Source organism: Cuculus canorus, chromosome Z (genome assembly GCF_017976375.1).
Source record: "Cuculus canorus isolate bCucCan1 chromosome Z, bCucCan1.pri, whole genome shotgun sequence".
NCBI classification, from domain to species: Eukaryota; Metazoa; Chordata; class Aves; order Cuculiformes; family Cuculidae; genus Cuculus; species Cuculus canorus.
In genome coordinates, this window is record NC_071441.1 from 59,430,987 (window position 1) to 59,458,704 (window position 27,718).

Here is a 27,718-nt window from a genome sequence, read left to right on the forward strand (position 1 = left end):
TGAAGGACTGGCTGCTCTCCTGCCTCCTCTTAAGGTGGGTTTTCTCCTTTTTCTGACTTTTTGAAGAAACAGGGTAATTTTCATGTTTACCAACACCATTCCTTCTCTCCTGTATATCACATGCTTATTTCAAGGGAGTCCACTGAGAAAGGAAGAACTAATCTCTAAAGGACTAAAATTGTTACCTGCAAAGTATTCCCCTGCTGCTTTAACATCCACTTGAATGGCAGACCAAACATTGCCTGCTGCTAAGCAGGTCAGTCGAGGCATCTCCACTCTCTTCTGCGTTAATTCCGTTGTCAGGCCTCTAAAAAATCAGCCAGTTACTCCCATGCTTGCCATAAAGCCAAACAGATTCTCTCATGTTCTTAGCAGCATCAACAGAAGTTTTGTTTTGAATAGAAAGAGCACTCTATCAGCCAGAGGAGAATGGCTTGTGAAAGGGATTATTGTATGAAGCATGGGCTTCATTAAAATCATTATTTTTGTGAGAGTGTGTATTTTCTCAAATAAAATTACTACAAACATGTAGCAAATTAGGGTTGTACACAGCACTGGTCCCAAAACAATACTAAAATTAGAAATAGATATACTGTGACCCCACACATTGCACTTAAACTCAACAGAACCCACCTACAGTAAATATTTTGGCTCCACTGATGTTGTAAGCAACGAAAATAATATGCATCAAGGCTGCCAAGATTACAGAAAATAAGATCATTATTAAAAACATGAGAATATTGATAGTTTGCTGTGCCTTAAAAACACCCTAAGTGGTATTGTTGACTCTTTTGTGAACAAGTCAACACCATCATGTTGTGTTCACTGACCTAAAAAAAAGAAATAAAAACACTGGGAAATATTGTTATCCTTGCTTATCATTAGAGAAGTATATTCTTAATTACAATTGGCCTCTTCTGTGAAAGGTGGGAGTTCCTAGCAGAGTAAAAAAATAATCTTACCATCATCAATGAGAGAATATATTTCTTGATTTGTAGGGAACTAGTATGAATGCATTAATAATTTTCAGGCATCCTTTCCTTCTAACCTACTTACTTTTTCCCAGCCAGGATATGCCATGCAACACACGTCATCTGATTAAAAACAGGTATAGTTGCAAAGTTGCACAAGGGTATTTTCAGTTTGAACCACAGTACTGTAATATCCAATATGTGCTTTGTATTATTGTTTTTCTGTTTGCCTAACGTTTTATGGATCAGCTCCAGGTGTTGCATCAGAGGTCAGAGGTTACTTCAGCTTTATGCTGGTCTAGCGGGGATGGGAATAGTAGTCAAAGGAATGTACAGTTCCCATCTAATATCGCTGTTCTATGAAATGTATACTTCCCGTGGAAATGCTGTTGGCTTCCAACATGCTGCTTGAAGCAGATTTAGGTTGGAATAACAAAAATTCCTATTTCTTTATTTTCTGTGTGATGCAGTCCCAAACGTTAAATCAGTAGCCATGGTTAGCTCACCAGGATGCTGTACTTTGGTTGCCTGTACTTGGTCCTAATTGAGAGAGTCCTGTAAATTTCAATTGTAAAGTTAGTCTGTAAGATGATGATCAAGATCTACAAAACCTAAAACTATTTGGACCATCCTTTCAAGTTGCATTATCTTCCCAAAGCTCATGGAGACACCCACGCCAGCTTCCCTGTCTTAAATTCTCCAAATAGTTGAGGCAGTCTCTCCATCTGCCAAGAAGACAAGGCCCAAATAAAAAACAGCATGTTGAGCATTTAGAAAATGCAGACACTGGTCCTCAGCTTTAGCCAAATGCAGACACCCTGATGAAATTGGAGGAATGCACTGAAGACCACATGTATTGTTTGGTGGGTGTTTAAAAACTTGTGACTGATTCTCAGGGATTGCTTTCAAAAGTGGTAGTTTAAATTATATAATACATAAAATTCTGTGTCTATAAATATATATTTCATTTATATATATAAAGGATGTTATTTCTATTTTATACATTGCAGGTTATGGTTCATTAAAATTTCCCAGCAGGCTGGATCTCTAAACTGGTTGAACAATCTTTGTATAAATTATGTATAAAAAGGATCCAATTTAACCAAATTATTTATGATCAACAGAAGCCTTTTAAAAGGGCAGTGATTATCTTTTATGTTTAGTGAATCCTAAACTTTTCTAAATTGCTAAGGTCATTTTGCAAATCTTCATCTGATGGCAACATTAGCTGTAAAATTAGAAACCTGAGCCCAAGCATACCCCAGAATTACCTTTATGCCTTGCATAATTAATTGTATCAAGGTGCTAACTCCATCTTCTTCTTCTCACTGTTTTCTTCCACCCTTGATCTTTGAGCTGTGAATATGAACTTTCTGATTTTCTTCATTTTTAATTCCTTTCAAGCTCAAGTACACTCCTTCACTAAAGAGTACCTTTTTTCTATTCACTATGTTATGAAAGGAGTTGACACAGTTCTAAACATATTTCATAAACATGCTATGATTTGATATTTTTTTCTTGCTTTAAAGATGACTAGTTTAGCGTTGATAGTGCCAGGTGGTAATCCAGTGCAACTTAGATTTCCTATTGCAATAACATTTGGCAGATTCACTCCTTGATGAGAGGAACCATTTCTATATTTAGCCATGTTTTTTGATAGAACCATAAATATAGAAAGCCTTTCTGATAAGAGTTCTTTAAAAAGTATTACACAGTATAATGAACCCGACTTTCTATGTTTACTAAAGTCTGTTGCTGTGAAAAAGAACAGAAAGAGAGGAATGGGAAAACAGCAAGAACAGGTATAATGTGCATAATTTGAAGCTTCAAGAGAATGGGGCATTCTGCTGGATACCCGACTCTGAAAATATTCAGAATGTACTTAGCGATTCCTTTAATCTGTATTAGAAAACATGAATTTACCTTGCTGTTAAGTTTGCTTCTTGGAGTCACAAATGCCAAAACGATCCTTACTGGGATTTCAGCAGCATTATTCAAGTTCCCCTTCACCTGAATATATCTCTCTATCCATGTTCAGACACTCTGATGATAACTACCCTGATACAGGTAAATAAAATGGACCTGTGAATAAGAAGATCAACTAATATAAAGTAACCAGGTATGTAGAGCTAAATGTCCTTCAAAAGAAACAACCTACTTATATTAGAAGACAAAAGAACATGAAAAGTCGTAGGAACACTGAGATATGTGCAGATATCAGATGCAGTTGGACAGGAGAGTGTAGGTCCAGTTTCCTAATGCTTGCAATACCAATGCTAGAAAAAATAGAACTACAGGAAGTGATGCCATGCATGGATCTGCCCTGGTTTCTCACAAGTCAGTGGACACAGCTGCTATTGCACAGACATCAATAGTACTGTTGGTACCTCCAGCAGATGCATGGTCCATCCATGCGCTGGAACCAGAGCAGTCTTAGCTGCTTCCTTAGTACACCAGAAATAAATGTAGATTGTGTTCTGCTGGATAAGAAAAGAAAAAAATGAGTTTACATGAGCAATATGGAAGCAGGGAAAAACAGTGAGTTAGAGTAAGAATGAGTTAAATATTAACTCATGGGAAACACAACAAGATCATTTCATTTTGTTGGGTTTTATCCACGTTTCCTCCAAAGGGACAAATCCTATTTCTTTTTGCCTGCTGAAGGGGACCTGAGGCATGAAGTGAAGGCCAAATCATAGGTAAGCCAACAGTGCCATATAATGAACAACATTAATTTCATACTCGCTTACATTAGGAGGAGTGTGGCCAGTAGACTGACTGCAGAATACTGTGTCTGATTTTGTGTCCCAACTTCAAGAGGCTTGCCTGGGGAGAAGTTGTAGAGCTCCAGTGGCAGGACACTAAAACAGTCAGAGGTCTAGAGGACATCGCACATAGGGAGAAGATAAGGAAATTGAGCTTGATCAGGCTTGGAATGAGGAGGTGATGGGATCATCTAATTGCACTCGACAACTGTGTGAAGACCTTCTAAAAGAGCAACAGATCCAAACTCTTATAGGCGGCATCCAGCTATCTGACAGGTTGCAATAGCCACAGATTAGGGGCTTCATATTGGGCATTATAAAAGACATAGTGCAGGTTAAAAGCAACTCAATGAAGCTGAACAATATTTGTCCTTTGAAATTTTCAAGACTCAGCTAGATAAATTCGTCACTGACCTGATTTAGTGTTGACAACAATCCCATTTCAAGCAGGAGGGTGGATGACTGTTCTGAAGTCCCATGCAATGAACACTGATTCTCTGATTCTAAGAAAATAATAATAAAAAATATCAAAATAAAGCTCAGATTAATTTAAATTACTAACTCAGAGCAATGAAGAATCTCTCTGACATATTCTTAACAGTTGGGTAAGATCTGAGCAAATCAGTGTGATGTGAAGCTACCATGTGTGTACCTGCATCCATCAGAAGAAAGGAATTCTGGAGTTAGTATGCCTTCTACTGAAAATGTTCTATAGATTTTCATATGTTTTACCTTTTTTCAGATGCCTGGTAAAAATATTGGGAAGGAGGAGTTGGTTATTTTGCATGAGACCTAGCACATGGAGGACTGCATAACATGCCACATTTTGCACATAGCACATCTGTGCGCATAGTACTACATAGCATTTCTTACTATGGACCATGCATATATAGTCAGCAAAATAAAGTAGGACTTGGTGTCTCCCAGCATGTCTTTCCTGAACAGGGAGATTGTCTAGGTCTATTTCTTGATGTAACTTTTTTCCTCCACATCTAAGGCCTTCTTTGATAGCCATTTCACTCATTCAAAAGCTCACTCAATAAATAACCTTTGAATGCAGGGAGATGCTAGGAAATCTTTAATTTCCCAGAGAAGAAAATAGGAAAGCCACAGACTAGTGTGACATACATATAAAATTCAGTACTTCTAATTGTCTCTCTAAGAGAAAGAATAGCTATTATCATTTTCGGCCATGGGGCAATGCGTTTGTCCTACCTCCATAAAGTGCAGAGGCCAGCTGCTAGAACAGTCCCAGAGATGCTTGTTGAGGGTATATTATGCATATTTGTGTTCATCACAGTAAAATTTGGATTACAGTCCAGGACTTGCACTATATGGAAGCAGATCAGGAAACATCAGCCTGCAGAGATCACCACAGGGAGGGACAGGTCATCTCCTATCCTAGAGAAGAAAAGTACATGTCAGCTCCAGAGCTATTTTTATAACAATTTGCTCTATAAATAGCCCCGGTAAGAATTGCCTGAAAAGATTCTTGCTTCTGGTACCTCTGGAAAGTCTCTGTGAGTGACCAGGTGAGGGAGTGTGGAGGGACAGCAATAGCTGGGTCAAGGCCCTCAGACTGTCATCTTAGTGTGATGTGGTGCGACACAGATGAGAAGTATGAAATGTGATGGGCAACAAAAGATCAAACATAAGCTCAACTATTTCAATTCCCCTGGCAACAGAGTGAATATTCCTGCCCATACATACTTCTCCATAACCTTTCCACAGCTGAGATTGTAACTGGAATGAATGTCCATATACACTACAAAGACGTGACCTCTCTTGTTTACATCAAAAAAAAGAAGTTTGGTAATGATTCTTTTTCTTCTCCTTTTTCAAAGTCTTCAACTGTCATCACAGACAGTGACTTGTCAGTTTCACTGTCCTAAACTGAATTTCTAGCATTGATGAGAAAAGCTCAAAGGCTTGTCATTTTTTCTAAGTTTAGAAGTTGACTTGATTTTTTTACATGTTTTTTGCCAGTTTATAAATGAGGGTAAGAAGAGAGCAAACAAGTGGAAACCCTTAAAACCCTTAGAAGAGTCAGAATAATATTAAGCTAATTAAATGGCTATTTACTCAAGTAACAAGTCATTGTGTAAAAATGAGAATCAGCTCTTTTGTTAACAACTCAAGTGATTCACGTTCAAATTTGGTCTTTTGTTAGTACTGTTTTACAACCACGTCAAGATTATTTGCATGCATGCACTTACACATGCAGACAAGGATAATCTGCAAGATGTTTTTCTCTTTTTTAAAACATGTTTTTTAATCTCCCAGTTGTGGAAGCCCCCTTTTATTGTGTTAATACCCATGTTGTTTAGTACACATATACCTGATCATCAGCTTTTGTCCAAAACTGTAGCAACTGCAAATGAAAAAAAATTTAATGTATTTTAAAATTTGAAGCATTTTTTCTGGAAATAACAGGCATTTTGAACAGTAGCAGCACTGATGTCAGAGAAACCACTGAGTTATCAGCTAAAACGTCATAATGCTTCCCATTGCACTGGAATGTTTCTTAATGCTATTTTGCCAATTTTGACAAAAATCTTTAGGGAAAGAGTAATTTTCCATTTGAAATTTTGAACTTCTTGTTCTTATGTTGACAGCTTTCTTTGCACTGAAAATTCTAAGAAAACGTTGACAGGAAGGTTCTTCTAGAGTTATGAAAGAAAGCACAGCCCAGTCTGGGCAAGGAAAGAGAGTGATGATACTCTTTGTCTTGGACTTTGTTTGGAGAAGTTGGGTTCATTTCACTCCCCAGCCTAACCAGCTTGCACAACCTTGGGTAAACAACAAGCTCATCAAATGAATCTTGTCTGTCTGCCAGGTAGAAAGTGCTGCAGGGGATCAGGTGCTTTTGATGGAATGGGTGCCTAGGAACAGGATCTACTAAAGTGAGCATGTCAAGTGCAGATACCTAAGCATATCTAAGAACTATCTGTTCTTTAGTGATTAGAGGGAGGTAGTGGTCTGCTAAGCTTTTGGTTCTGATCCTTATCCTGAAAATACACAATAGAGGTAGCCCATTCTTGTAAAACATATCTAGAGAAGGAACAATTTATTCTTTTTATATATTTTTTTTCTCCCCATTCTGCGTAGGCAATACTACTACTACTAATATACCTAAGAAAATGGGGTTGTTGCCCTACCTTTTAGTTGGACAGGACCCAGAGCAGATCGTGGAAGATCATCAGGCGAAATCCAGGTAGATCTCTTGTCAAATTATGCGAGAGCTCTGTAGCTGCTGAGCGTGATTGGGGTTTGGATATTATTGAGTATGCCCAGACTTTTACTAACAATAAAGATTGTGTCTTTTGAGGACTGGCTGTGGATGACTGTGAGGTGTGAGAATCTAAGTTGTTATATTAGGTAAGAATGGGATGGTTAGATGATTTTTACCGCCTTCTATGCATCGACGTCTTCGCTCAAAGATCTCCCCTCTCTGCGAAAACAAAGCATGAGTACTTACCCATGCCACAGTGAATTGTAAGGATAAAAGTACTTGGGTGCTTAAGCAGTGAAAAGTCTGAGTTTCAGAAGGTCTGATAACAAAGGAGCTTTGGAAACACTGCACAGAGGTACATCACATCAGATGACTGTAAAGATGGGAACAACAGTGGATTCACAACCATTGCTGTCACACAATCTCATCCTTAGAACTGTAGTTGACACTACAATACACCCAGTCTGTCTTTTCTTTCCTGTCTCCTTGTATGTTAGTCGGTGCATTGATCTTCTCAAAAGTTTCTTCCGAAATCTTGCCCCAGAATACACTGTGCAAGGATGTGTCACTAAAATAACAGCCACAAAATTCAATAAAAGATATATATATAGCAGATTGCCTATATTCTTTGGGTTTGTTGTTTTTGTTTTGTTTTGTCTTTTTTTTTTTTTTTTTTTTTCCTGTGGATGCAGCATTGAAAGCTGAAATCAAACCACAGCTGCAATAAATTCTGGGTCTCATTTTTGCGAGGGAAGCCAGGTCATTTTTCTTGGTAAACTGAAGACCGCTTACAACTCAAGGGGTAAAGGTGACAATATGAGCCCATGCCACACAAGTCCTGCTGGTCTTTGCTCACTAGCCTTCCCCTGCAATTCCCTTGATGACCCAGAGTGAACCTGACTTCAGGCTAAGGGAGGTGGGAGGAAACCAGCACTCATGCCAGCTGCCTTTTTTTTTTAGTACAACTTGTTTGTCACAGGAACAAAGATCATCTGGAAGAGGGTTAAGGAATAACGTAGCAGCAGAGAAAAAAAATCTAGAAATAGAAGAGGCAAATGAAATATATCAATAACTTAACATAACCCCAATGCATCACATTCTAAAATGAGTAAATGAAAGCTCTTTCAAATTTTACCACTTGCTGCTACTAGTGGGTGTCATTTCCCACCATACCTCTATCTTCACAAAGAGTTTAGCACCAAGAAATGATGCAGCTATGTAGGAGTGACAAATACCAAGCAGTCAATGTGCCTGAATAGCCTGGGCTCATACGGGTCTGCTTTGCTGGGGTCATTCTTACGTTGAAGGAAATTGTACGTAAGGATAGTTATGCCTCCGTTACACAAGATAAATAGGGGATGCCTCATCCAATTGCCACTTTTGTCACACTTTTGGTCCTCAGTACATTATCTTGCTGGGGACCAGAATCTACTAAAAACATTGTTTTATGCAACCAAGAGCTGGGAACCCAGCAATGTCTGAAGTCCCTTTCAATCTAAAGAAACCTAAAAAGGCTCCCTATCTATATAATGGTACTGCACAACTAGAAGCATTTGGTACATCATTCAATGAAATGTTTTAGGGAGGAAGGAAATAGTCAATTTGCTGAAACATATCTGTCTTCAGACAAGCAATATGTTTCCTGTTTGTAATACAATAGGAAACCATTACAAATTTCTCTAAAATTATTCAGAGTTTAATTTTTTAATATCTTTTAGCAGTTGTCACTTTCTTAGAAATTAGAGCAACATTTTTAGAAATGAAAGTTTAGAATGAAAATGTACAAAATAATCTGAAGATGAGTTACTTCTTTGTGCCTAATCCACTTTTCTCCCCCTTCCATTGTCTCTCTATTTACCAGAATTTTCTGCCATTGAATATGATCAGAGATACAAAGAGTTTTCTAAATGTCAGTGATTCTTGTAGAACTGGAAAACTTTTACATTCAGCTGAGAAAGATGCTACATTCATGCTCTGAAAGTAGGTGGCATGAGATAACCTGCTTTTGCCAGGGTAACCAAAAAGCTGTTGAAACACAGTGCATCTTAAGTGAAGGGGTGTATTATAAAGCTGACATGAAATTTCACCACAGGCAGGTGGGCGTTCAGCCCTTGCGTTAAAGCTGGTAGATATTTGAGATACTTAAATAAAAGCATTAAGTTTTCTGGAGAGGTGTTCCACATCCTTCTTGAACTCAATCACGCAGCAAAGTGCCATTAAATTTTCAGAAAAGGTAAATGCCCAGTGTATTAGCAATGAAGCCTTTTTAATTGCAATGCTATAAATGCCCTACTTCAGTAGGAACAACACACAATGGCTTCTGCTGATTACAATTATGTGATGAATACATCTGAGGAAAAAGTCAATCAGAGCAGAAGATGCTCCTCAGCCTGCTGAAAAACTGCAGTTTCACCAGGAGAGAAACTGTAGTGTGACTGAAACCGAGAGCCTGTCTCAGAAGTGCTCCTGCTGAAGCTGTGCTGCACTGCTTGTGAGAGTGCTGAGTACCTGAATCTGTGCTGAGGTCTTATATTCAAAGTGGATTTATAGATTTATTTATATTTTTTTACATTATTGCAAATATAATTTGCAGAAAATGGTTTTGAATCATTTACGTACAGTTCTTCAGCGTGTTGATTGCGACATTATATGAATAGTCAGAATACAGAAACTTTCATTATAGTTTAATTTTACTAATCAATTTTTTTTTAATTGAAGTGATTTATTGAGCAATTGCTTGTCCAATAAGTATAGGAATTTCTAGAGCATTAATAAGAATCTTGACAAAAATACAGAAAACAGAAAATATGCAAAATCTTTAAGAGAGTGAAAATTATATAAGTAGGACTATTATTTTTCCCCTGGCACATTAGTTTCATTGCACTGCTTGGACAATATTAAAAGCTGTTCTATTCAGGCAAAATCAATATGAAGGCAATGTTGTCTGGATAACAGGAATGGGCCTGAGGTCTGCAATTGGCTGGTATGACTATAAGGAAGGTTATCTCACTTTTCCCAACACGAGATTTCAGAATATGTTTTCTACATTTGTGCAATGCTGGCAATTCTCTTCCTTTTAAAGGAACAAAACAACAAATCAGAAGGTAAAACGGTGATCCAGCACTCTCCACTGAATTCAGACAGCTGTCATTAGTTTTCAAAACACAATTAATGGATAATATGTCCACATGGCTTAGTAGTGAAACAGCAGTAGAAGCCCCATCTAAAATCAAGTCAAAAAAAATAGCTCGTTTGAGTAATTCAGGGTACGGCTGTTAGGAAACTTCAGATCACTGCCTGTCACCTTATAGAAATCATGATGTGAGAAACCTATGGGAGGAAGCTCTTTTCTTTAGCCATGTCTGTTCATGAGCAGTCATCCCCTGCAATAAGAAAGCCTCATCTTAACTTTAGTTTTGCACTAAACAACCATTACACGATAGTGACGATTATTATCAATCGCAGTTTCTACGCTCACAGGAATGATCTAAGATCATTGTACAAACATAGCTGGTTAGATTGACTCTATCCAAAGACCTGAGAGCCAAAATATCAAGAATTTAAGCATTTGAGTAACTCTGAAGTCATAAAGTTAACCACAGGATTATACATTTATGTACATTTAATTACTGGAACTGTACAGTCAAGGCAGACAAGGTAGATACATGAGTATGATGCAACCCATATAAACAATGTTATGGCAGAATATTTCACTTAATTTATTGATAGAGGAGTAGTAGGTTTATTTAAGTTAGAAATGGAGGTAGGAATTGGAAAGAAATATGCTTGAAATTAAAATAAAAAAAGGGCAAATCAAGCAGAGGCAGATAGCTAGAAGGTAGTTACAGGGTGAGTTTGAAATAAAGAAACCTTGCAATAAAAAAGTGGAGTGACAAAAGATATTTTCCAGTATATTATTTGAATTAGATAATTATGCAAATTAAAAATGAGGAAAACTATTTTGCTTCAAAGTTAATTCTATATAATATTACAATTCACCTTGCAGTGGTACTAGGAAGTACTGGGGTAGTATTGCAGCAGATGCAATTGTTTAATTCTAAGAATGAAAAAGACAACAGAATTCGGAAGCATAAGCATATTCTCAGAATTAAGCATATCAGGGTTTTCTGTGAACTTACATAAAAAAGGATAACAATTGCATTTTAAGTGAGTTTATGTTTAAAAATAGATGAATTTTCCTCTTGCTTGAATGATGGAGAAAACAAACAAAATATTTTTTCTTATTTTTTTAATTTGCTGAAAAAAAAAAAGAACTAAAAATATAATCATACCAAAATTAAAACATGCCCAGGAAAAAAAAAAAAAAATTCTTTTCCTCTTCCTAAACCTCAAAAGCCAAATGTTTTCACAGTCCTCCTCTGAATGTCCTAAACTCCATTCTTGGCTGCTTCTACTTCTACAGCTGCTCCTGCTGAATGAAGTCACATTACATTGTGCTGATGAGCATTTCATTCACAAACAGGAAGGAGATCTAGCCTTGTAAGGGCAAACCAAACAAGTTCAGTACACTGGGTAAAATGAACCATCGGACCACAGATTCAATTTTTTTTCCTTTTTTTTTTTCTTGAAGCAGCAGGAAAGGGGCTGCTGACGAGATATTTTGGAACAACTTGATATTAGGAAGGAAGTATGTGTGGGTGTAAATGAGAAGTAACTCACACTCACATGACACACACGTTGCAAGTATGTTGAAGTCTTGGTCTAAAGCAAAGGGTGGGACTGTCAGTTTAGCGATGTAGAACAGAGGGAGCTGTTTGCTTGTTTGTCTTACTTGTAGTCAAAATTTCAAGAATTTGCCAGCTAGGCTAACAGAGCATGATCTTTCTGGAGGAGCTATGGTCCTTGTTAAACAACCAGTAGTTCGTTTGGGAGTCATCAGTCTTCCAATGAGCCATGTGCTTTTCCTTGAATTTTTGTTAGTTTTATAAATAAGAAAATTAAAGCCATGAGATGATTAGGATAGGATTTTTACTGAAGAGCCTGTCAGGATAATCTAGTCAGCTCTCTTTGTTGATCATAACTTAGATCCCTAATGGTAGATCAAGAAACTGCCAAGAAACTTTAGAGATCATCAGAAAACCAGATGGAATCTCAGCTTAATACCATAGACATTTCATGTTCATGTTTTAATGAGTCTTTAAAGTCCAGACATTTTAATTAAAAATGAGAATTTTATGATATCTTACTATACGTGTAGGGGAATCTCTAGAGTGTCTTTTCAAAACGCAAACCTCAGTAAAAATCCAGAGACTTGATCAAAGGATAAATAATGTTTTAAATTGTAGTTGGTAAGAATAAAAGATTATCTTGGTTGCTATGTCAGTGAATGAGAATTATGGATGTGGCAATTCACAGGATTTAACTAATGAACAGAAAAATGAGAACCAGTTCCAAATTAAGATGCACTTTAATGAAAGGAATCACAAAAGACTAAAAAGTAACTTGTGAACTTACTGAATTATGTACATCAAAAACAGCAACAATGGTCATGCCTTTCCTTGAATACGGCTGGGTTATCATATTCTTGCTTATGCTGTGGGGAATTGGAGGCCTAAGAAAGTTGGTTATAGATAAGGCAGATATGCTATGTTTCAGTCAATAGTTAAAATGTTCAGTTATTCAACATTTTTCTCTGTTTTCTGATGAAAAATTTGCTCTGAAATTACTAAGGCACCCTCCTGGCTTTAATCAACGAGTACATTTATGCAATTAAAAAGAACTACTCTCTTCTTTACTTTACACAAACCCACACATTTTCTCTCTGAGGAATTTTCCTCTTGAGAGTTCCTGGTGTCAAGTACCACAGACATCCAGGAACAAGCCTGTCCAAAGCTTGCAGTGTGTTATACAGATTAAAACTTCTAGAAATTCTTCATTAAATGGGCCACATATAAAAAAAAAAAAAAAAAAAAAAAAAAAAAAAAGAAATATTTCTTCCTTTTAGCAAAGGAAACAATTTTATCAGTTTTGGAAATGATGCATTTAAAGTTTCAGAGAGAGTACAAATTAGACTTTTTAAAACAGAAAATGCTCAGAGAAGTCCATCCATTATTGCTCAAAGAGAGGCTTTTAAACAAATGGAAGATAGACTGACTGCTGTTGCAAAACATACATTATGTGAAGTAATGAACTATTCCTACAAGGAAAGGTAGTCCTTCCTTACATTTAAGTTAATCTAGATTTTTAGGAAAAAAAAAAAAAACCCTAAAAGAACAGCCTGAAGTTAGTATCTTCCTCCTTCTTCTCCTTTTATTGCTTTTCCTATTAGTTGCCTGGTACTGGTAATGTGAAAGAGGTGGATTTAGCCCAGAGAGAGCACTAATTTCTTACATGCTCCCATTGAGTCTGAGCTCAGAGGCTTGGTTATAACCCTTCAATTCAATTGTTTAAGTGCTTGAAACTCAGAGTAAAACCTGTTTTTTCTCTCTCACTGGTCATTTGTCCTGGAGTTATTTTTGTCATTATGGAACTTGTACTGTAATCCACAGAAAAAATCAGAGTAACTCAGTAATCAGAGCATATTAAGTACAGTCCAGAGTGAGTTGTAAGTACTGCACATGCTACCCAAAAACCATCTTTCAGAATCTCTAACTGTTTTGTTGCAGAGAGTGGCGGTTGTTTTGAATAGTCAGGGCACAACCACAGGTCCAATGTCGTGTCTTTATGACAACTCATTTGTGATACAAAGTCAAAAAATGCAAACCATGTCTCCTTGGAAAACTTCATATTGCAGTGAAACCTGCCACACAGAGGAGGTCCAACTCCAGCATACCGCCATGTAGCTTGATCTTTGTACTCATTCCTCAAAAAATATTTATATTTTTTAGATACAGGCAGAACATTCCTGGGTCTATGGCAGAAGGCACCTCGGTTATGCATCAGGATAACATCAGGATTCTCCAGACACAGCTTCAGACAGTCTTTCAAGTATTTATTCTTTTTAATTTTAAAGATTTTTAAGCTCACTTATGGTGTTTGAAAATGAATAGTTTAATGAGCTTGAATATTCATTGACAGGTTAATGAGCTTCCATTCTACTTGCCTGCAGGACTCAGGAACTCACTCGAAAGGCCAGATGCCACCAGGTCCTGTACATCTTGGGGCTCAGACCATTCAGGTGTAGTAGCCCAACACTCATGTGCCAATACCACATGCAGAAATTGGCACATTAGTTGTAAAAATTTTCCTCATCAGCAGGATCTCTGCAAACTCTTCATGTTTTGTAAGTGATTATTTCTAGAACTGGTACATGTTTTGTCATTTTGATTCATCTACGATTCATCCTTCAGGATCTTTATAAGCCTTTCTGGACTCAGCTCCAGTCACAACTAAGTAACCTGTCTTTCTCCTTTGAATATGCAAGCATGGACCATTTTCAAATGTACTGATATATATATAAGAAAATTTTGACCTGTAACTCTCCTGATGACCAAGCCTCTTCTAGACACTTCAGCAAGAACATTGTACATAATAAAAACTTGCATGGAGCTGCCATTTTCATCTCTGCAAACGTCAAACTACAAAGTCCATGGAGCTACCTTTTTTAATTCCACTCACATAATTGTTTCTATGTAGGTACAATCTTTCAGGAATAAGTAGCTGGCTGCCCATATCAAGCCTGTACTAAATGCAAAGTGTTTCCTTCTAAAGGCTAAAACCTACTAGGATTTTCTAAACACAGCAAGAAAGCACGGAAAATGTAGGACTGCTGCCACTTTCTCTAAGAATGTGGCCAAAAGAGAAAGTTCAGTGGGAATACTCCCATGACCTGTGAGACCAGAGACAATTCATGAAAGAACTCAACTCTATATCAAGTACAACCCTGATCATCATACCACACACACTATTGATGAGGACTTTTGCATTTCTCAGAAAGGTGCACTGCACTGGTCATGATGATGTGCCACTGAGCTGGAGTGGCCCTACTGTAGTCTGAGTCTACTAATTAGGGTACTCACATTGGAGGTTTCAGTCCTGAGCTGCACACTTTGCTCCAATATGTTTGTTGCAGGAGGTATTGGACTTATTTTCCCTTCATTTTCAGAGGAAAGCAGAAGCACTTTCTGTATGCCTCGTCTTTGCACTAACCATCTTTGGAGAAGAGACAACAGCAAGGGTATATGCTTATGCAGAAGGAGAGGTAGATTAATGGTATGCTGTAGTTTGTGGTAGTAGTAGTAAATAGCAGACTAATAAATACCGTCCTGGAGTTCCTGTTTTAGAAATTGCAAGGATTCGCATCTCTTTTTACAACAAGCTCAACATTGTGGATCTACAGAGCTCTGTTTTTACAAAAACTGTTTTCCTTGCCTTTTTTGGCCATATGCTGTACATCATCATTATTAAAATATGAAAAATAATGACTCTGTGAAAGCTTCAGATTAAAAGTGCTTATTTTGGCTATGAAGCATAATAAAACAATAATAGTACAATGAAAATATTTTTGAGGTTTTCTATATTACCTTTACTCCACTGGCCTCAAAAAAATTACTGATAGTTCACTACTCAGAGAGGTAGGAAGGATCAGAATGTTTCCTTTCTAAATATGAAATGTATGGAACTGCAAAGACAAATTTTATTGATGTTTCCATAATTACTAAGTACCTGTATTCCTAGGTGCCCATCTAAGCTGCAGGCTGTTTTTCGGGAAGTTGTAACCATCTATAGGTCTTCATGAGTAAAATGAAATTTGTATTTAAGTTTCACTGAATTATCAGTCATGTGCACTCTCTGAAAAAAAAAAAAAAACAAAAAAACAAACAGTTGTGAAATTGTGATGGTATCACATAAAAAAAATAAAAGAGTCGTATCAGGTGCCTCATATGTGGATTCTGGTTGAGAAGACAGGTTGTTTGAGGCAGGCTGGATTCCTGTTTTGCAAATGAAACACAGCAAAATAACAGAAGAGGTACTGCATTTCCAGACACCTTCTCAATTGCTAGCTCTTCAAAAATTGGGCATAAATAAAAGCCTCAGAAGTGCTAACACTCTTTCACCATTACCTGCACCTTCTACTCAAAGAAGTCTAGGAGCTGGATTCACGCAACAGCCACATACCCAACCTGTCTTGATCGCTACTTAGTATGGTTGAAGAAAGTTGTGCCTGGGTATGCTTTGCACAGAATATAGCTAAGAATTAGGATAAGGATGATGTATGCATCTCACCCACAAACAGCCCAAAACCCAGCAGTTAGAATTCTTGAATCATAGAATCATAGAATCACTAGGTTGGAAAGGACCTACTAGATCATCGAGTCCAACCATAGGTCAGGAGGTCATCAGGCATTGTGCAACTTCTCAAAAGTTTGCAGCTTCATCTGTAGCTCAGTAATGGCACAATCCTCCATTACCTGGCAGCAATGCAGGAATATCACTTGCCTCAGTAGGTCATTAGTGACCATCTTTTTGAAGTACTTTCAAACTTGTCAGTAGGAAGCTGTTCATAAGTGAGAATGTATATTTCCATACACAGAAAAACAATGAGCAGAAGGCCCAGGGACAGAGTCTCCGTCTATGACCGCCACTGCCCTAAACTATACATGACATCCTTTTGTCTCATCAAGTACCTATTATTTCATGGTATGGACTGCATCCAGCTACAAGGAGTTATCTATGTGCAATAGATACCACTTTTAAAATATTCTAGTCAGGTCTCGTGTTGAAGAAGGCAGAAACAAGTAGAACTGACTAGTCATCCTCTCAAAACCTTACATATTATGCTATAATAATATGTACAAAAATATATATAGAGAGAGACATTTACAAAATCCTACCCTGATTCTGAACACTTTGTAAGTGTACACATGCAAGTAGGGTTCCTGAATGTTTTGTTTAGGCTCTTGTTTGTGCAATTATATGTTTTACATGTGAAAAGGATTGGTGCCAATACAGAGAGGGCCTGTAAGCTGTATTTACTATATAGTCTTCTTTTCTGCATGCTTAGTCCCCCCGATGGCTGTTGATATATGATAATTTTTACCTCGTCTATCAGATATGAATAGCAAGCCAATGAAGTAAAGAGTACTAAGTATGTGCTTTCTCTATCCACCCCACTGCAACTGATGGCAGAGTGTTATGCCCTGACAGTCAGTGAAGTGGCTGTCTTTCCTGCTGAACAGGTTCTGTAAGTAGCTGAAGTGAAATAATGACTAAGTGAAGAAACCCGAAGAAATCAGGATCCCGCCTGGTGTGATACCTGACAGCCAGAAGGAAATGTTATCCCAGTCTTGTCACACCACATTGCACTGCCTGACATTGAGACAGTGGAAACACAGGAATAAGAAAATTAAAAGTTTTGAATAATTTAAATCTTGTTTAGATATCTAAATGTATGCAATTCAGGCCTTCTGCACTTCACCTGTCATCTCCAGGTTGGGTCAGCATGTTGCACTTGAGTACCAGATCTCAAATTGTCTTAACTGTGACAGACCTCAGCCTGAGCACCCTCTGATATATGAAACAGGACTTGAGCAAAGTTAGTGGGTACTTTTGGTTTGGGGTGTTTTTTCTTCTTTTTTCTACTGTGATAATTTTCACAGTGACTCCTTTAACTACTGGACTAAGAATCATAACTCACTCTGAGTTCGTAGCAACTAGTAACAGTGCCGTTCTTCTGGGAGAGCTGTGTTTGAAGCTTGAAGATTTAAAAAATTCTTGGCACACAAAGACAGGTCTTGTTGCTTCCTTCCTCTAAGGATGGAGAAGGAAGGCCATGATCTTTGCCTGCAGGTTGTTTGGTTGAACTATGACAGCAGAGCATTGACGATGTCTTTAGTATCGACTGTTAGGCTAAAGGTATGTCCTATGCACACTTGGCTGAACTAGCTGGTCTGGATGACACCATGGTTTGCCTGTGGGAGAAAAGACATCAGGTTATTCTTAAAGAAGTTTATTTTGTAACCCTAAATGCACCAAATCAGTAAACAAGTGGTGTTTACTGCCATGGTTTGAAAACCTTGTGTTCCCTCTGGGTAACCTGGTGGATAGGGCAAACAGCTAGGACTGAAGTCAGTCTTTTTTATTTTGTCAGAATAGATGATATTCTGAATTATTCAAATTACCTGTTTCCTGTTCCATATTGCAGAATATGGCTGGACATTTAGTTAACTGGCATTAACTAAACCTAGGAGCTGCAGAAAATCAGGTCCGAATATTGGCACCTGTAAATAAATCAAATACACGGGGAAGCTTGCAGTTTCATAACTGCTACTTTTGAATCCATCCATTCAACATCAAGAGCATTTTACTTCAGGGTTTCCAATAAACACCCTGTTACATGGCTAAATTTCTAGTAAGGTACATTGTATAGTTCTGAGGATAGGATTGAACAGTATTCTGTTTAATCAAGTATTAGGTAACACAGGAAACAGGGTTTTGTTAACAGATGTCAGTCTGCCCTTCAAGTAAGTAATTAATTAGTTCTTCTAAGTAGGATTGTGGTTGTTCCTTTATATGAGACATAAAAGTGTAGACATCACTATGCCTGGGCAGAAAATATCCTATAACACCTAACGAAGGTTATCCAACGTGCTGAAATTCCAGGCTGACAAATACCATAATCTGCCCATTTAATCCACCTTATGAATTCTGTTGCATAACACATTTTTATTTTTCATCCCTGTTTATACTATTAAGCAGTATATTTGATTTTCCTTGGAAGTCACTAAAGTCAGCAGTGGGTTCAGTGAGTTCCTATGGTGAGTAAGGAGTTGTGCTTAAACCAGAAGGCTCCTATTATCTGTTAGCACTTAGAGTAACAGAGGAAAGAAAGAAAAACAGATCCATATTTCCCAGCCATGGTCCTGAGCAACAATGTTTGGCAGAAAGAATGCCACTGTCATTTAATGTAAAGCAACAAGTAGCACTAAGGACATCAAAACAGGAAAAAGTATTTGACACAAATGGGACTAACCTGTCTTCAAATTACCTGAACAGTCTCTTGTCTCAAATATAATTTCCTTGTCCTTGAAGATAGGAAAATTCATAAAGACTGAATTTGCCTTGGTGAAATAATCTTTTATGATCTACTTACATGCTTCTGTATTCCATAAAGTATGTCAATATTACCCACTGAAGAAACAGGTAACAAACCTTGCAATAATGCTCTCCTTTCTGATAATATTGTGCAACACAATGCACTGCAGGTTTAATTAGAACCAGAGACTTTTGGACATTTCTACCCACTACCAATTCACATGGTGAAAGTAAATCAAGCCCTACATAAACAAAACAGATGGAAGTGACGCTAATAGTACAATGTCAGCAGTATCCACAGATTGACAGAGCTAGTTATGTTGCCAGATGCACAGAATGTTGCACTACTTGTTCCTTATAAACTAGACTTGATGGAGTATGTCAATGTCAAACTCCTTGCTGATTTACACACGAACATACAAAGACATGCACACTCACAGATACTCACGTTCCTGTGATCTATATCAACCATACCATCTGCTTTCTGCTTTGCATGTGGTAGCTAACTAACTATCCTACTGTGCATGGGTATCACTGAGTACACGCTGTGGAGGCAAACAACAGTTTTTTTTCCTTCCTCTACCCTATTTAGTGTTATAAAATAGGCTTGTTAACATTTACCATCTAGGCACGTATATTCCACGTGTGTTTTTGAAACTTATTTCTCATTTATATTTATTCTTTTGGCCAGTATATCTTTCTGCATTCTCAGAAATGTAAAAGCTTCCTTCTCTTTGTGGAAACAGTACAGTCTTAAACATACAGTGTAGCCTTCATTTACCCCTTGGAAGAAGAATGATATAGTGAGCTCCAGGCAGGTAGCAAAACATAAAACAAAGATAACATTTCACTAGTTTTTGTAACAAGTACACTCAGCTGAGAGTCTACTGAAATGTCTTCATCACATAGCAGAGCTAACTGGGAGTGCAAAGTGTCAAGAGAAGGATGTGCTTCTTAGAGGGACAGAATGCTGACCTAGCTATAGCCAGCGCCTAAAGTCTCTTTCTGGCCCATTTCATTGTCTGGCACCTGTCATTATAACAATCTTTCCAAAAGATCTACGGAAATTACACTTACCCTCTGGTAACTAGGTAACATAATCTCCCGGAGGCTAGCTAATTGCAGCCCATGATAACCTCACATACAGCAACTGTTAAATTTTTCATTTCTTTCAAATTATTATGGATCAGTGGAGAGGGTATTGATTTGATTCATTAACTGATTCCCAGTCTGTTCCAAGGTTAATGATTACATGTATCTCAATTACATCCTAACAGGTTATACTGTATGATTTGTTTCAACTGCAATGTACATTGCGTATCTTCCACAGCTGAAAGCCTTCTTAGCACTTGATGATTTAATAAGGCCTTTTTTTCCATTTCATTGAACATGCCTACAAGGCACAAGTACATCTGGGACAACGGCAAAAAGAAAGCTTTCCCCAAAATTCTTAAAGAGCATGTGCAAGACACACTTTGAATAAGAGTCTCAAAAGGCCGTAGAGATAACCTCTGATTCTTTCAAGTTGAAGATATTTGAAGTCAATTCAGAAGATATTGCAAATTATGATTGATTCTTCCTGGGTTTATTACTTCTTCACTACTCAAAGTTCATATTACCTGTCAATTAACTTTTAAGCTGCTTTGGGTTTCTTGGCTGAAAATGACTTTACAAATCTTGGATGAATGTTTGTCATTCTCAGTTCTGTCAAAATAGATTGCATATTTTACCAGTGACACAGTGATTTCACTCTTCTTAACAGTGCCGCAGAACCCTTTTGGCTTACAAGAGCTCCTTGAATTTTCACACTGAGATTACCACTAATGCAGTCACAGAAAATAATTTTTTCATCACATGTTGCACCTAGTGTGACTCTATTCTTGATACTGCTACCAGATTGCTGCCTCGTTTTGTGCTGAGGTGCAAGGTGCCAGGCTTTGTACAAACTGTGAACGACATCCCCTAGGGAATCGTTATAGGGAAAAACAGATGTGGGTAAAATTAAACAATTGGGCAGTGAGAGACCTCTCAGAGCAATTTAGGTCTCCTATACCTAGCATTAAGTGACTAGAGAACAGTAATCTGATGCTTTCTCTACTCGTTATTTTACTTTTGCACCCTGTTTCTCTAACTCTGTGATCATATTGGCGTAGTTGGACAAACTATTGATGGGTTATGAGAAAACTTTTCCTGTGCAATGTAGAAATTTGTTAGAACAGTACTTCATTGTCTGAGCCTCTACTTTACCCAAGGCTCTGGAAGTGCAAATACACTCACTACATGTCTTTTCATAGGGTAGATATCGTTACACATTACACCCACTTGCAGACTGGTAAATTGAGAGCTGCACGGGCTGAGTCTAATAACCAAGGGCACAGAGATAGTCAGTGTCAGAAATGAAAATGCACTGCAGAAATTCTTGACTCTCAGTTGCTGTTCTGACTCTTGATCCACACTACTTCCAGCAGTTTGCATTCTGCACATATAAAGATCCTTTTATCCTTTCATCTCTCTCCTGCTCAATCCTTTACTTTGGAAGCCCAAGACTCTGTAGTTTAGTTTGGAAACTAGGAAGCCAAATGAGTATAGTCATGAGGAAAGACTTCAGTTATACAATCCATTAAATAAAACAATAGAGCTTGCAGCTGAGCTATTAAAAAGCGTAGAGCAATTTTTATTTCAATGGCTACATTTTATTTCCTCTTCTGAGTGACTGCTAACAAAGGGCTGCTGAAAGGACTGGATAAAAAGTAGACGTCAGATGCAAGATCCATGAGTTAAACAACATTATTAGATACAATTTCATAAAATCTAGTTGCTTTTCTGCTACTAGAAATCATGTCCTTTTGTCAACTTGTGGTCACATCAGCACTTCTGTTGATATAATTTGCTCCAGCTGCAGAGCGTAGCTGGCCTGCAAATCAAGAACTAGAATAGGGACAGTCAGGAATAACTCAATGGCTTGGATAATGTGCAAATCACTACGCATCTTGCTATTAGTATAGTTTATTTTCTCTCAGAATATTTGGAACATGAAAAATTTATCTTTAGCAAAACAGCCGATCTGACACTTTACTGAGAGCAGAACTGGCTGGCTAGCTTATTGTAACACCCCTCCTCCCCTCACAGCTCACACATACATACACCACCCCCCCCCATAATCATTTAAGTGGGATTATCATATCAAAACCCTTCATTATCTTTCATTGAATTCAGACCAAACACCTAATTTCATATATTGTTTGAGGTCTCCCTATAATATTGTTCACAATCCTCTACATTTAATTTTTAAATGTTTAAAGTAGGTTGTGGGTTTTTTTTTATTTCCACTTCTTTTCCCACTTTCACCCTTTCCTACTTTTTACTCAAAATGGCTAGAATAAGAAATAGTCCATCCTTACAGTAATGAGATCCTTCAAACTCCAGCCTTCTGGACAGATGGGAACCTGGTTGGAAATGAAACATAACACATCTGGTGGAGCATAGAATGAATGAACATTGTGCAAAACGGGGAAAAGACTTACTAAAGCAACCATTCTCTTTTGTCTGTACATGAATAGCACGCATACAGAACCAAGATGGTGTTAACACAGCCCTTATTTCAAACTACTTTTAAAATACATTTTTCAGTTAATACAAGACAAACAGTTGACACCAAGAATCTGTGAAGTCCAAACTTTTACCTTCACATCGATAACAGCACTTTCTGCTTCTGATAAACAATTAAGAAAGGAAAAACAATAGGAAATACAGCTGGAAACACCTCTGTTAACAACAGTGATTAATCATCTGTGAAAATGCTGCAGAAAGTTTGTTATTTTTCCAGTGCAAGTAAACACCATATCATCTATACGCCTCAACACAGGTGCTAGGAGTGCCTCAGACCCGTCATTTGAGCTCCCTTGACCAGCCGTGACAAAATAGGCATCTTCCTCTTTAACTTACTCACCTCAATTAAAATCCCGTTTAGATCCAGTTGGGAACCATTTAACACCACTGGCTATATTCTGTTCATCCATCCTTTTTGTCAGATGAGGATAATAATTTAGAAAATAATATGCTATGTGAAAAATACAGATCCCCCTTCTCTTAGCGAGGTTTCACTTCTTGGCAGTGAAGACAAGGTTTAAGCTTCTCTTGGCATTATGGAAGTGCTTCATCAAACTATGACAGTATTTGGCTTCCCAATAGTTGGACACTCAGTATTTGATTGCATACACACTGCTTCAGACTGCAGTTTCACTATTGCTGCATCAATGGTGCACTAGAGGCAGAGTGAAAACAATATTGGGTAACTGGGATCAATAGCTCTCCAAATTGCATGTAGGAAAGGTCTTTCTTCAAGCTGTAAAGGAATAGTTAAATAAGACCAGCAGAGTTTTCACTTCTGACCTCCTCTGAACCAAATGTCGGTGGGTTGGTGGACTGTGGGAGACTTTTCTTTCCTTCAGCCTTTGCAGAGATAGGACATAACTGATTTATAGCTTGGCTTTTAAAACAAATCCTGGAATCCTCTACTTACTGTATTGAAAACTGTTTTTCTCATAGCAGAGTATGAAATACCTTGTTCCAGTCAACACAATTTAATAGAGGATGGATGCTACCTCTTTATGTGACATCATCATTTTGGGGTCATTAGTATCACAATCCAAAATGAAAAATATTAAAGACATTTTTTGTTATTCATATAAAGTGAACAACAACATCAATTTCTAGACATCTTTTTCCCTTGCACACAATTCTGTGTTCCAACTTTATCAGCACAATAGTCAACCTCAGCTCACTAGTATCTTACAGAATACATTTTAAAAAGACTAGAGCAGCACTGGCCATAAAGCTGCTTTCAATCTCACGAACAGCAAGGAACTTTCACAAGTATGCCATGCTAAAATGAAGTCAGACAATTGCCACAGATGCTGCAAAATCAAGACTCAAAATAGTTCTGAAATGTGAAATACTTAATCAGCTATCTTCTTCAAATTTGATTCATTGTTTGTATCAATGAAGTATTCTTTTATTTTGTTAATAACAGCAACCAAATAAAAAAAAATAAATCTTGAGCAGTTTCAATTTGGTGATCTTGGCCTAAACAATAACACAGATTAGTTAAGCTAAAGAGAAAAGGGCTCTGGAAGTGACTAATCATATCTAAAATGCCACATCTTTCAGACTTTTGCTAAAGAAAATCTAAGATTTCCACTACCCATCGTCACTTTCAAATAAGAAACCAGCAATTTAAAACTTGCTGATGAAATGCTAGTGATCATTGAAATACCATTGATATATCAACCACCAGATCTGTAGGCATTCCAGTCTCAAAAGTGCTTACCTGAAGCCAGAGTTCTGGACTGTTTTAGACATAGTTAGGCTGTGATGTTAGCTGATGGAATTGAATTCTGTCTTGTTGTCAGAATACAGGGGTAAATTCTCTTTTCTCAGCTGTAAAAGGCTAGTAACCGAGGCATGCCACAGGCATGACAATGCCAACCTGAGAGACTTCTACAATGACATGACTGGCTTGGGGAATGGGAGGAGAGCAGTGGATGTTGTTGATCTTTAGTAAAGTTTTTGACGCTGTCACCTGCAGCATCTTCTTTGAAAAAATGATGAAGAACAGATGAAATAAGCAGACAGCAAGATAGATTTGAGACTGTCTAAACTGCTGGGCTCAAATGGTTGGTGTCAGCAGGACAAAGTCTAGCTGGAGGACAGCTGTCAGTAATATGACCCAGATGTTGGTGTTGGGTCGAAGACTCTTTAACATCTTCATTGGTGGGACAGGGTGCGCCCTTAGCGAGCTAACAGACTACAAAAACTGGGAGGAGCGATTGATTCATCAGATGGATGTGTTGTCATTCAGAGGGACCCAGACAGACTGAAGGATCTCAAGAAGTTCAGCAAGAAGACATTCAAAACCCATCACCTGGGAGGAAACAAATCCATGCATACTAGATGGTAATAGGCTGGAAAGCAGCCCTGCAGAGAAGGCCCTGGGCATCCTGACGGACACCAAGATGACCACGACCCACAGACGTGCCTTTGCAGCAGAGGAGGCTGACAGCCTCCTGAGCTGTATTAGGCAGAGCATCACCAACAGATCAAGGCAGGTGGTCCTTCCTGTCTATGTAGAACTTGTGAGGCACATCTGGGCTGGGTCTGGTTCTAGGCTCCCCAGTACAAGAAAAACGTGGACTACTTGAATAGACTCCAGTAAAGGGCCACAAAGATGATGAAAGGACTGGCGGATCTGACACACAAGGAAAGGCTGAGAGAGCAGTGACTGTTCAGCTTCAAGAAGAATAGGTTCATGGTGATCTTTATGGTGTATCTAAACACCTGATGGAGAAGCAAAGAAGACAGAGCCAGACTCTTGGTGGTAACCAGTAACAGGATAAGAGGTAATGGGTGCATATGAAAATATAAGAGTCTCCATCCTTGGAGATATTCAAAAGCCAAGGGAACACAGCCCCGGTATGGGAGGCTGGACTAGAACTTTTCCAGAGTTCTCTTCCCACCTCAACCATTCTGTGAGTAAAGTCATCATCTGAAATGCAAATGAGGCAAGATGAAAGTGACCTTCAGTGAGCTGGCCAGAAAATAAGCCTTATAATTTGCTGATGGCATCTGCTCAACACCCATTAAGTCAGCAAAACATTTTCAAAAACGGTTGTGTGGATCTAACAGGAAAAATTCTGAAAGCTTTAATTAAGCAATCATGATAAGACTAAGCCTAATCATCTTTAAAGTTTATTGTAAGGCCTACCTCTTAATCAAGACTTTCTCACAAAGGCAGAGTTAAAGAGCACTTGACTGTATTGGACAGATGAAAGAGTAGCAGAAAATGGGGGGTGAGAGAGATGAAGGAAGAAATGTAAAAGATGCAAAATGGGAGAGATACCTTACAGTTATAGAAATGCAATTAGAAGGGAACTTCTGTAATAGGTAGCCTTTGGTTTTACACACAGATCTCATGTTTACTAACTCTATAATTATCTTGAAAAGCAGATCAATATACCTAATTACACTGAGAAAAAAACAGTTGTGGTTAGGTAATGTTCATGGAGATAGTTTCACTTCTTCAGCCACAGGGACTCTGGGACAGAAGGAAGTGATAATGGTTTTGCCCAGCAGCTGTCCCCTCTGATGGACACTTCCCAGGAAATCCCCTTCTTCCCCCACCACACTAGATGAAGAAAGTGAGACTCAGAAATAAGGAGACAAAAGGGTGCATCTACTGGATCTATTGCAAAAGAAGGTTTGTTCACTGCTCTCTGCAGGAGTCAGATGAGATAAAAAGCTGTTACAATGCCTAGGGATCTATTTAGGTTTGGAATGCCTTTCCGTGATACTTGGCTGCTCAGTTTATGAAGAAATACATGTGGAGAGAACAAAATGTCTAACTACAAACAATTAAAGAAATTCTATCCAAATTTCAAAGCCTCTGAATTCCTACGTAGCAGTTTTGCTCTCTAGAGGAAATAGAGTCCCATCAGTTCTACTTCTCTCTATATCTGCAGTCATAGTGAGGATGAATAGGTTAAGGAGTTACAGCTCATGTTTTCTCCATTTCTCTTCTCAAATACAAGGAGTTCACAACCCATGTTTTCTCCATTTTTTCTCCCAAACTAGTCTCATATTTTCTTATTTTGAAATTTCATCTCCTATTCTGAACTCCATGCTATTCACAGTTGAAGGTGGAGATGATGCCCCGACTTCTTAGCCAGTTTCCCAGTGGTTAGAAAACCACGTTTGTGGTGAAGGAGGGTTTTCTGAGGGTGAAAGAGAAGATGTGGCTTAGGGAGTGTAGGAAACTTAAATGAAGGGTTCCAAATCCTGAGTCCACTGGCCACCAGAGACTCCTTGACCTTCTGCATTTTCTGATCTTATCAAAAAATAAAAGACTCAATTTCCATCGTGAGCTTTTAATTTGGGTATTACAAATTCCATGAGACAGCTAGACCCATGTGGGAAGGTGCTACAGTACTCAGCAGTGTAGTCCTTTACTTCCCTTTGCAGATCTGGTCCTTGGACTTCTTTCTGAGTTTTTATAATGACAGCTCACCTTCTTTATTTTTTTCCAGATTCATACAACCAGATCAAGGGATAGGTCATCAAACTGCCTTTCCCAGAGTTGGACAGACTGCAATTTTTGAAGTGCCTCCTGAATAGAGATCAATTACTTTCATTCTGGTTTTATGGCCCTGTCCTTGTTCACGTATGGATTGAGCTCATGCTTTATCATCCTTAAACAAAGAATTGGTTGTAGCAGTCAGCAAAATGTACAAGACTTGTCCTAAGTGATAATGCAAACACACATGCTTCTCAGGCCACCAAATTGCTAAGTCTTAAATGATTATCTATTATTTTCAATTTGGTCTACATCTAGGCAGTGCTAGCAAAATTACGTCTTTTTTTTTTCCACGGTTTCCTCTGTGCTTCTAAAAGGAAAATATCTTTCCTATACAGCTGGAAAAGGTTGGGGGAGGAGGGAAGGGTAGAAGGAGAAGACATTGTTTTTCAAAACATCATATTGCCTTCAGCTTGTCATATTTTTGGATAGACCTTCCAGAGCTGATGAAGGCACAGTAATCTGTAAGGTCGTTTAAAAGCAGAGAGTTGTGTATCATACCCTATAAAGGCTGGTTTTACACAGTGAACGAGTGGACTGCTGCTGGGGTTCAGCTTCATGGAGTGTCAAACCTCTGGTGTAAAGGTGCTTTTCCATCACTTCAGATTCAAAAGAATCTTAATAAGAA